Below are 11,842 nucleotides of genomic sequence, written 5' to 3'. Positions count from 1 at the left end.
CATTGAGATGGGAGGGTGAGATCAGAATCCAGCCTTCTAGGACTCTTGGGTCCCAGGCTAGACATGCTACCCTAGGTCACACAAGCACATTCATTCAGCTTGGTTAAAGCTGGTCTTTATATTTATGTCACTCCTGGCAGCTTGAACAACATACATCACGGTCCACTTCACACCGTGTCTCTGGCAGGTGGCATGGCTGGCCACTTTTCGGCTGTTTCAGTGACATCATCTGTCTTAAATTTACCTGCCTTTGTGTTTGCTCGCATTAAATGTGCGTGTGACGTCAGCAGCGACATATGTTCTCATGTGGTTTAACCATGTAAACTGTCCTGATCTTCAATTTGCTTCAAGATAGCAGGCCTGGTCCTTTGTGGCAGTTGTCAAATGCCGAGAAGCATGCGCTAAGTGATGCAAGGAACAGCAGGCAAAAAGATACAGGCGTCATCTACATATAACGTCTATCAAGATAAACTATGCCAAACCAGTGTTTTTCATTGCTCTATTAGATTTAGGCACATTAAACTTATAATTTTTTTCAAACATATTTAACAGCAAAAGGTCAGCATTTCTTTTTTTAGAGTACAGATCTAAGTATGATTGTTTTTGCATTAACTAGCCTTACATTGAATACTTGTTCCTGCAAAAAGGCTAAGGTAAACCCCAAGTACCAGGCCACAGCGACCTCTTTTCGATGGGTAAACCAGGGCACCTTTGTGTTGAGCGATGTCAGTGCATGTTATAAAACGCCGGGTGGTTGAAATTTCCGGAGGACTCCACTATGAAGTCTCATAGCCTGAGTTGCTTTGGGATGTTAAACCCATAAGTTAAACTAAACTAGTAAACCCCAAGTGATCTTTCTTTACCAACACAGGAGTAGCATGTTATACTGCTGATAAGAAAGTTAACTATCATTGAAAATAATATGTTCCAAAAAAGAAAAACTGAAATCCAAAATCAAGTCTGTCTAATTAAACTGCCATCCAAGAAAATTCTGCCCCAAGTACAAAATTCAGAAATGTGTACCCTATCAAAATGCAATATGTGAGTGCATACAGCTGCAGGTATAGTAATCTACTGGCAGTAAATTTACTGCCAATGGGTTCTTAAAGAGACATGCATGTGAGCACATACTGCTAGCCGACAGAAAAGCATACTTCTGAGCTGTATATTATTTTCTTAGTCACTGCATAAAGTTTCGACTAAACATGTGCTTGCCTTTTGACCTTGTGGCCAGCAGGCACCATTACAACACTTTGAACTTGCACAGATTACAGCAACATGTTTTTGTTGGCATCAAGGAATTTTTCAAATTCGCGTGACTTTTAGAATAAAAACAACCAAAGTAATGTATATATGTCTTTGTGTGCATTCTTGCGACAAGGTACCCTAGTCACTTAACTATATGTCAGAGTTTTTACTATATCAAAGTTTACTATAGCAGGATTCTACTTATATGGACTCTTGTGAAATTGCTGCATCTACTGTCCAGCAACCAAACATTTATACACACAGCACAGCCATCCTGCTTTAAGTAGACCCCTTTACAGTAAAGTCACTGGGACCAGCAAAAATCTTTACTATATCAGTTGTTGGTGATGACATGGTTCTGAAGATGCTGCCTGGTAGTTAAATGGGCACTTACTAAACACGTCTTGTTGCTTAATAAAAAAAAACACTGAAATACCTTCCATCTCTCCCTTATCTCTTCATGCAACTTTTTTCAGTTATAAAAATTTTTTACATCTTGTGGAAGTACTTTTTAAGCATGAGGACAGTGTAGCTACAAATACAACCAAGTATGGCTTAATGTGAAAACCAAAGCTTTACATGAACACGGTGTCACTTTTTGCTGTTCCTGTCCTTTAAAAGGCAATAAATGATAAATGCGCGTGGCAGTCAAGTGCTGCAAGAACGCACATGCTGCACCTCTTCTTCTTACCTCCGCTGCCTCATGCTTTGTGCTGCACTGTGCTGTGAATGTTCGCCCAATTCCTCCCCTTCCCTTTTTCTTGCCGCACTTTTACTATCCTTTGCTTTCTGAACGGACCGCACCGCCTCTTTTTCATGTTTGTAGACAGCTTTACTTTTTTTTTTCTACGCCCTGCGTGCTTTCCCTCATGGCTTCAAAGCTTCCGTAAAGTAGGCTTCTCCTGAATCTGCTTAGCCTGGTGGTAAAGCCACTTAAAAAAAAGACATTTTTTTTTTGTTTTCAAATAAAAAATATATATTTGCCACGCGATTCTAGGTAGTGCGCGGGAGCGAGAGTCGTCGCCGCGACCAGGTGCACGTTACTATAACGGATGTCTGCCAAAAATGTCTTTACTATAAAGGGGGAGAAATGTACAGTCGTGAGCAAAAGTGGTATACAACACTCAGCCAGTGGCGAAGCGCGCGAAAACTGCGTGCCAATTACTTTATCTAGCAACAGCTATCTGTGATCGGAACAATAGTGGCAGTGCCCCATTTTATCCACATGCATGTGTCACTGTCGCTGTCTCTTGCGCTGTCGTATAGGTGGCATTTTTACGCAGTTTTCCCGAGCTCTGTCACTGGCTGAGTATTGTATACCACTTTCGCTCACGACTGTACAGTTGTCTATGGAAGATAAACAGGGACTTCGGTTTCACTTTACTATATCAGAGTTTACTATGCGGGGTTCTACTTATATGGACTCTTGTGAAAATATCTACTGTCCAGTAACCAAACACACAGCACAGTCATCCTGAAAATAACAGCTTGAGGGGCTAGTTAATTGGTGCTGCATAATACCCAGAAATGTGGCGCAACAAACACAAACACATGCATGTTTTTGTGTTTATTGCGCCACATTTCTGGGTATTATACAGTCGTCCTGCTTTATTTTTCACGTTTTCGAGCGATAGCACAAGTGCACTGGTCCACGGTCAATGGATGCGTAAGAATACTCTTGCCAGTTGAATTCGGGGCCTTTTTTAGCTACAGAGTTGGCACCTGTGAATCAAGTCCCAACATCAATATATGCTGGTGTCATCCTGACATCCCAACAACGTTCCATTCTGGAAAGTGTGAAAGAGTATTTACAGCTCTGTGAGAAAACTTGACCTCGGTTTTTATTTTTATATTTTTACAATTAACAGATTACGTGAGCGTAAGCATGTGCCAGAAGGCAGAACATGAAGTCCCGGCGGCCCATGACATGAACTAAAATGAACATCTGCTCTGGTGGCTTCTCTGCAGTACATAGGTGTCAAGGGGCGCAGCGCACGCGCGCGCGCGCGCACGCACGCACGCACACACACACACACACACACACACACACACACACACACACACACACACACACACACACACACACACACACACACACACACACACACACACACACACACACACACACACACACACACACACACACACACACACACACACACACACACACACACACACACACACACACACACACACACACACACACACACACACACACACACACACACACACACACACACACACACACACACAAGCCTACAAGCAGGCTGCGCCTAAGGGCAAAATGAGGCAAATCAGCTGAGAGCAACATTGATACACTTACATATGAAGGCCGGTTCTCGGGTAAGCAACATAAAAAAAATGCTGTAACATTCAGACACGACGGCGGCTTTTCTGCAGTGCAAAGAGCAAAGCAAACTCATCACGACCTAATTGCCGATATAGATCAGTATTCAGGTAATAAATATGTCAAATCCTTAATTCTGAACGGGTCAACCTTCTTTTTTATATTTTTATTCTGTAGAGAAGTTCAGCAACTGCCTTGAAAGTGCAGCTGGTAATGTGAAAGGCTTTTGAATGGACTGTTCAAAATTCACAAGTAATTTACCGAACTGCCTGCTATATCAGCGAAACCACAATGTTAAACTACATTTTTCCACAGTATTGAAAATAAACACGCGCCTAATATTTCTTTGGTCATAAATATGACCATTCATTGGCTTCCTTAACTCAAACCTATTTAATTGTGACGAACAGCGCGGGCTCGTTTCACTATCTTTGTTTGGTACGTGTCATATATCGTACGTACTAACATGTTATTTTGTAGATAGCCTGTAAGATATTGTTTATCTGCTCACTAAACACGTTTGTAGGTACCGGCTTTCCTGGCTCTAAATAAACAGACTAAAATGAAAAACGTTTAATTTCAGTCGGAATAGTTTTTCCAATTTGGCACTCCAAATTGGTTAGAATGAACTGTCAATTTTGAAAGAGGCTGAAATTGTATACATGCAGTAGGTATATCAAATTATCTGGGTGATGCATCTATCGTATATATAGGACTATATATAGGAAAGATGCATCACCCAGATAATATAAATTTATTTATATATCATTTATAGTTATAATAAATTATATATATGTGTGTGTGTGTGTGTGTGTGTGTGTGTGTGTGTGTGTGTGTGTGTGTGTGTGTGTGTGTGTGTGTGTGTGTGTGTGTGTGTGTGTGTGTGTGTGTGTGTGTGTGTGTGTGTGTGTGTGTGTGTGTGTGTGTGTGTGTGTGTGTGTGTGTGTGTGTGTGTGTGTGTGTGTGTGTGTGTGTGTGTGTGTGTGTGTGTGTGTGTGTGTGTGTGTGTGTGTGTGTGTGTGTGTGTGTGTGTGTGTGTGTGTGTGTGTGTGTGTGTGTGTGTGTGTGTGTGTGTGTGTGTGTGTGTGTGTGTGTGTGTGTGTGTGTGTGTGTGTGTGTGTGTGTGTGTGTGTGTGTGTGTGTGTGTGTGTGTGTGTGTGTGTGTGTGTGTGAATTGGACCTCACAACCTACAAGGATTTCTTGGTATATAAGCTACAAAATCCTCAAGATCAACAAATATACAAAAGGATATTCCAGGGTCAGCCACCATAGTGGCTTTTGCAGATGTCTTTGCGATAAGACTGTTTCGTACAATGTCAACCTTGGCTCTAACTTTGCTATGTAAATTCCACGGCAATTAAAAAAGCAACCACTATTTTTAAAATAACAATTAATATGGGAAGAGAAGACGTGAATTAATTATTCAGATAATCATTGACCATATTAATACATGCAGTGTAATTAATTTCCCTTAATTCATACCAATATTGTATACATTACAGAAAATAAACAACTGATTGCAATTATACACTATATCTGAAATTATTACGCACAGTGATCAATTACGACACATGGAAAGTAACCAAACAACACCAAGAAAATTACTTTTAAGCTCCTTCCAATTATTGTCATAACACAAATATGCTTGAACTGCAATGAATCAGTGCGATTTTCTTTATATTTTGTTTAATACCACTTCAAGACATATTTGTTGTTCGAAGTTGACAGTTTGCGCACGTTTATTCTCAAGAAGTCAACAGCTACTAAACGCATACTCCATGTATTCACAGGAGGGAAGAGCAGTACTTTTAAATCCTCGATGTAACAAGCGTCGATATATCGAAATCCTCGGTGTAATGAAGCATTTTTAATTTGCTTGTCACAAATTAACTTCGTGTTCATAGAAGTTGCACCATATACATTTAGTTTCACTATAAGGAAGCAAATATTGCCGCACTTTCTATGAAGCGAAATTGCGTTGCTAGCTCAAGAAGAACGCGAGAAATTGTGCCGCGAGTTGGAAGGGTTAAGCGGTGCGCGTACAGATGCGCATACCGGCGAGCGTACATCACCTACTGGTTAAAGCGCCTGCGCCACCTGGGGTAGTACGGGCGAGGTTTGCGAACGTAGTGTTGGCCGAATCCACTAGGCGACGCGACCAACTCCGCAGTTGTAAAGCCCCTGGAATTACGCAGTGGGACTATCAGCAAGACCAGACGGGACAAGGAGCAACTTTCGCAGCATGTCTCCCCCGCCCCTGCACACACAGACACACACAAAAAGAACCCAAAAAAAAAAGCGTGCAAAAAACGTCTTTCTCCTATTTGACAACGGCAACAGGCAATGAATGCGGCGCGCCTTTAGCGCTGAAAGGGAGCCGAGCTGCAATTATCGCAGTTATTTACTCCGAAGGGTGGTAAAATTTTGGAAGGGTCGGCATATAAATGATCACAGCCGCATGACAGCTTCATTTCCCAAATATAACTGAACTGAAAGATCTGATGGAGACGTAGGCGCCGGCTCATCGCCGATTGTTCACGAGCGTGCACTTTAATGTCGTATATAGGTATATCACCCAGGGTCAGTGGCATAGCCAGAAAGTTTTTTCGAGGGAGGCTGACGTTGCTGCTCAGCCTCCTCCGTATCGAGATGCCTTTCACAAATTTGTCACCTCTCAACTGAGCCATAAATTCTGCATGCCGGGATGCAAAATTGCACGGAAGAATGGTGGTACCCTCCGGGGCTTCCATTCCATCGAGTATGCTGAGCATTTATTGTTTCAGACGAAGATTATTCAATTTATCGAATGCAGAACTGAAAATTCATCGTAGCCAGTTTTCCAGCCATACAATTAAGGTTAGTTCTAATACGTAGTGTTCCTAACGGACCCGCAGATGAAATGGTTGTCTGCACTCTCTCCAGTGTGCTTATATAACTTTGATTATAATGCAGTATCTGCATACTATACTGTTACGAACAGACGAGGACTCCCAGCAGACCACTTCGACAGAAGCCTCATAAGCCCTCCTCTTGGCTACGCCCCTGATATCACTAGTGGCGTAAATCGCGGCTGCAGCCGCGGTCCGTGACCGTCCTTTCGATTTGTTCGGGTAGTGGGACACAGCGTATATGCGAATGGCTCAGCAGAATTAGATGTCAGAAAGCATATATATGTGTTGCAATCGCAATCTTCCTAGAATAGCCATGCAACGATCTACGTGTGTTAGTGTTTGAATTAAAGCCTATATGTTATTTGCAGTCAGTATATAGGGACTAGCATTATAATTTAAGGTATCTTGCGCGGACGCCTCAAAGCTATTTTTTGGTGCCCTTTTCAATTGTGCAGAGATTTGGCGAATGCGCGAGACAGGCATTGACAGTGTGGCTGGCATAGGTATATTATAGGCATGCGCACAGGGAAAAAAAAAGAAAAAGAAAAATAAGGGGGGGGGGGGGGGGGGTAATCTCAGCGGGGCGCCAAGTCAATTAGTTTATGGTCATGCAGGTTTTCTTTTTTTTGTTTATGATACTGGCGGCTGAGTACCCGTGATGCAATTGCATTACAAGAACTTCTCACTTGCCACGTTTGCATAAGCCGAGGACTCAAAGAACTCGTTGTGAGAACGCGTCGTCGGTAGGCGCGAAGCTTGTTAAATTTTTAAGCCCACACTATTCCTTTTTACGCTTCAATGGCATCACGTCAAACAAATGTTTGGTAAACAAATCCTCATCATAATTTGCACTGCTATTTGGCCGTAGGTACTTTGGTGAGAGGGGGAGGCGCTGCGCGATGATCGTCGCACACTATAATGAACCCCGAGCACGCCTACGGCTCCGGATGTACACGAACAAAGACAACGCCTCGTGAGCACAAAATGTCCTGTGGACACCTTGAGATCTTAATTGATCACCAGAAAAGACATCGATAATATCTTCAACAAATATGTTAAGTCGTCTGGAAGCTGTCACGGCAAAAAAAAAAAAATCATTGTGAGGACGCGTGTGTGATTGATATGTTCGATTATCGGAGGTTTTCCTAGTGGACATAGAATCGCGCATGCAGTGAGTGCTTCGCTGCGGTAGTTTATGTGCAGGGCTTAATGTCAGGGGGGTCTCGGGGGGGGGGGGGGGGGGGGGGTCTGACACTCCTAGTAAAATTTAAGAGGGGTCCGAGACCCCCCGAGCTTGAATGTATAAGGACCTTATGAATGAATACAAAGCAGGCAATTATTTTTATCCTTGTCAGTGGTATAATCGGAAGATTTCTTCTCTGGCGTTTCGACAGTTCCACAGTGAGTATTATGAGCCTCTAACACGTTTTCGAGAACGAGAAATGGAGAAAAATAATAATGCTTTCTCCCCTTCGAATAAAACGATTTGCAAGCAGGCAAACAGCCGCTTTCTCTCTTTCCCTCTTGATTTCCCTTTCCACCAGTGCTCGGATCGCCCTTCGATGGAGCCAAACTTTAAGCAGTGTCTATGTGTTGAGCACTATATATAGGGGCGGTGTATCTTGGCGAGGTATGTCTTAATTATAGCCTTCGAGTAGACAGGTTATCAATGGAAAAGGTTTTCGTATGCGCATACAATCCTTCTATATCTCCACAAGTCGTCTTGTAACTGTGTGCGCATTATAGTAAGCTAGATGGCTGCGAGATGTACAGAAACGTCTAGTAGACGGGTGGGTGCCATGTAGCCGCTTTCGATTCCCCGAAACTTTGAAAAAATGGGCGGGAATGTATGGGTTCGTACACGAGCGAAATCTCTGTTAAGCATGGTTTAGCAAGATGTACACGGTTTGAACTGAACCTCCCAAGCTTCATGTTAAGAGCATCGTGATAGCGCCTGTAACAACGCAAATCCATTGCGCGAATTTTCAGAGCTTTAGCTCTAATTCTGCCACTCGTGAAGGTCATCTGACGCCGGGATTTGCCTCAGTGTGGCGCATGGAGCCAGCGGCGCCTAGTGTTCCTACAGGAACACTAGCGGCGCTCGCAATCTTTTATTTCTCACATCTGCTGCTGCTTCCTCACACACCTGCCAAACTTTATTCGTACCGGATATCTCCAGAAATATACGTTGCCTGACAGAATGACCGCAGCCTCCATCTACCCTTTCCGGCCACCGCTGCCAATTGGGCTCGCCTCCTAGGACCTCCCCCTTCAAAATGCTCTGTGGTATCCTTGATCGAGGTTCGCAGACAGCCATGAATGTGATAAACCGCAGCAAACCGTGTCAGGTTATGCTTAATCGAGCTTCCATTCTGTAAACTATGTTTGCTCTGGTTAATTATCCCAGCCATTTTAAAATCTTTTTTTTTTTTTGCTCGTTTAAGCAGATTTTGGGGGATAAGGCGCCAATCTATATCACTTTTCGATGGACACCTACACAAAGTGCTACGCGACTATTAATTCATTCCGCGATTTTCAAAATATTGTTTGGGGCTCAAGAATTCGTTTGCAGCATCTAATATGCAATGACATCGCCGTTATTATTTATGTATTTGATACCTCGACAAATTATAAACAGAGGACGCACAGCACGTCAGCCCCCTTCGAACAAAATTTCTCGCTGCGCCACTGGCGCGGACGGTCTCCTTCCCGCAAAGAGTGAGCGTGGATTCTCTTCTGGGCGCTCTTCCTTGATGCCGACGAAAAACAGTTATTTCCGATATCCGTCCAGGAAGCGCAAGCGTAGGCATGGTGTTGCACGGGCGTATCTTAGCTGGATCAGTTCTGCTTCCTTGTCATCACTGTTAAGCGTGGCCTCCACGGGGCGCACGAGGGGCTTTAGCACAAGCGAGGCGCCTACGCGCCGAGTGCCGCGCCCTGACAACACTGGAAAAAGTACGCATCTCCATGGAGCGTCTCTGGCTACAGTGGCTAGCTGGCGTACTCGCTCCTGTGTTGTTGCAAGACTTCGTAGGCTGAAAATGACCGAAACAGTTCGACTGCTACTTTAAGTTTGTCCCGGAGCGACTTCCATCGCCTCGATGCTGTTTGTGTGATAGCAACACGAGGATTTTTAAGCACATTTCACTTATTCAATGCTTGCCGTAAACAATGCGCTGACCTGCGCGCGGTGCTCCAGGAAGCAATAGAGGCAGCACCTCAGACGCCACCTCTCCGCACATAGCTTCTCTAACTTATTTATTTTTATGCTGTTTGTGGCTGGCGAGCCACAGCTGAAGCCCTTCAGCCACAGCGAGTGCCGTCGCTACACTCCGGCGATGAACCTTTCGTTGTCGATCGACTGACTGTATGCATAACTCTACGCAGCGCAGCACCAATGTAAAAAAAAAAAAAAAAAAAAAAAAAAAAAAAAGACAGAGTTAGATCACAGAGACAGCGCGAAAGGCATCCTCTGATTGGTGCACGTCAACTAATGACCGGCGAGCCACCTCTGCGCCAGCGCGAGCGCGCAGCAAGCGCCGCGGAAATATCTGACATGGGACATATATCTATCTAATCGGCGCGTCACGCATGCGCAGACAGACTCAAGCGAACGTTCGTGCGGGGCCTTTATGTCCGCCGTTGACTTAAAACAAGGCGTTTGCGGGCAGAAGAGAACTATTTATAGCGTCAAGACGGGAAATATTTGCTACCGCTTGTCGGCCCAATCCAAAGGCGTCTTCCATTTCAACGGGGGTCGGACACGCCGAAGTGTCCACGCGGAGAATTTCCCGCGTGGCTTCGGTGGACAATCGAAAAAAAAAAAAAAAAAAAAAAAAAAAAAAGGAACCTACCGCACAAGACACGCAGACGCGTATGCCGTGCGCGCGCTTCGAAGATATATGAATTGTCAAGTGACTCCATCAGCCAGTAGGCGGGAAGCGAACGGGAAACGAATGTTATACTCTGAAAATTTGCAGTGAACCTACTCTGGTCAGTGCTTAAAGTCAGGGAGGCCTCGGGGGGTAGAGACCCCCTTACCAGCATTTTAGCACTAGAACCTTACCAGCACTAGGACCAGCTGAGACCCCACTTTCCGTGCTCGATTGTATAAGGGCTGCACGAAAACAAAGCAGGCTGCAATTTTTTACTTTTGTCAGTGGTTTTCACATTCCTTCGCTAATTGTTAACCCAAGAAGAGGAAGAGCGAAGCAGGCTACCAGCTGCTTTCTTTCTCACTCTCTTTATTTCCCTTTCCATCTGTGCTCGAATCGCTTCGTGACCTCTTTACGGTGATAAGACTGCTGGAATGGCCTGCAACGACATGCATGAGGGCGGTGCAAGCCATTTGAAGGGCGAGAACTTCAAAGCCTACCGGTGCAGAAGTAGATTACCTGCACAGCGCGGTGCGTCATGTCACCAGTTTTACTTCTGAAAACACTACACGCAAAAGGGTAGAGTACCGCTCTTTGTGGCGTGCCTCTCGTGCACATGAGGATTGGGTTTGATCTCGTATCGCCCACTCTGATATGTACTTGGCGATTTTGCAAGAATTCTTTGGAGTAGTTAAAGTTGCGGACTCCGCAGTGCGTGCTATGAAGGTTGTCCAAGATTTCTGAGTGCTGACATGCGGTGCCAACACTTTTTCTTTCTTCAAGTCGACAGTCGAAAGAACAGGTAATTGGTGCGTGGCAGATGCTACTGGTTTTCCAAGGCTCTTGTTGAAGTAAACGCATATTGAAATTCCTAATAAAACTAAATAATTACTTTTACGCACGGAACACAAACGCGTACTTCGAAAGATCGCCTCACATTAATTGCACCCATAACTGTCGTATCCTACCTCTAGGTCTCAGCTTTTATTCCCAGACCTTTCGTTTTTCGGCAAAAGGAGAGGCTTTGTCCTGATTTGACTGGAAAAGAGACCGACGACTTTCCTGCAGTATAGGCAGACGAAGAAGGGCAGCCGTCAGAAGTAGCAAGCTTGAACCCTTCTTTTGCACCTTTGCAGCAGTTTAAAGAATACGTGCGAGCTCCCAAGAGACAAAAAAAAAAAAAAAAAACACCTCGCTGTCCTTGTTTTCGTATTTTGTAAATAATGTACAAAGCTCCCCCTGTCCTTTTTTTATATTGCTCCCCTCTGTACTTCCCCTCGCTGTACTGTCAATGTCCCCTTTTCTTTCCTTCCGGGCACAGCTCGGGTGCTTCAGATTTTAGATAGCAGTTGCCGCGGCCGGCAGCACACTTCCATCCTTTTTGATCATTCAATAAACCACTACCACCACCACCACCACCACCACTAAAAATGAAAGTTAAAAATATGAAGTTCCCGCAAACCCACCGGGTTGCAGTTTA

This window comes from Amblyomma maculatum, chromosome 6 (assembly GCF_055883805.1).
Source record: "Amblyomma maculatum isolate TAMU_Amacu chromosome 6, ASM5588380v1, whole genome shotgun sequence".
In the NCBI taxonomy this organism is placed as follows: Eukaryota; Metazoa; Arthropoda; class Arachnida; order Ixodida; family Ixodidae; genus Amblyomma; species Amblyomma maculatum.
Note: the sequence above shows the minus strand (reverse complement) of the source record.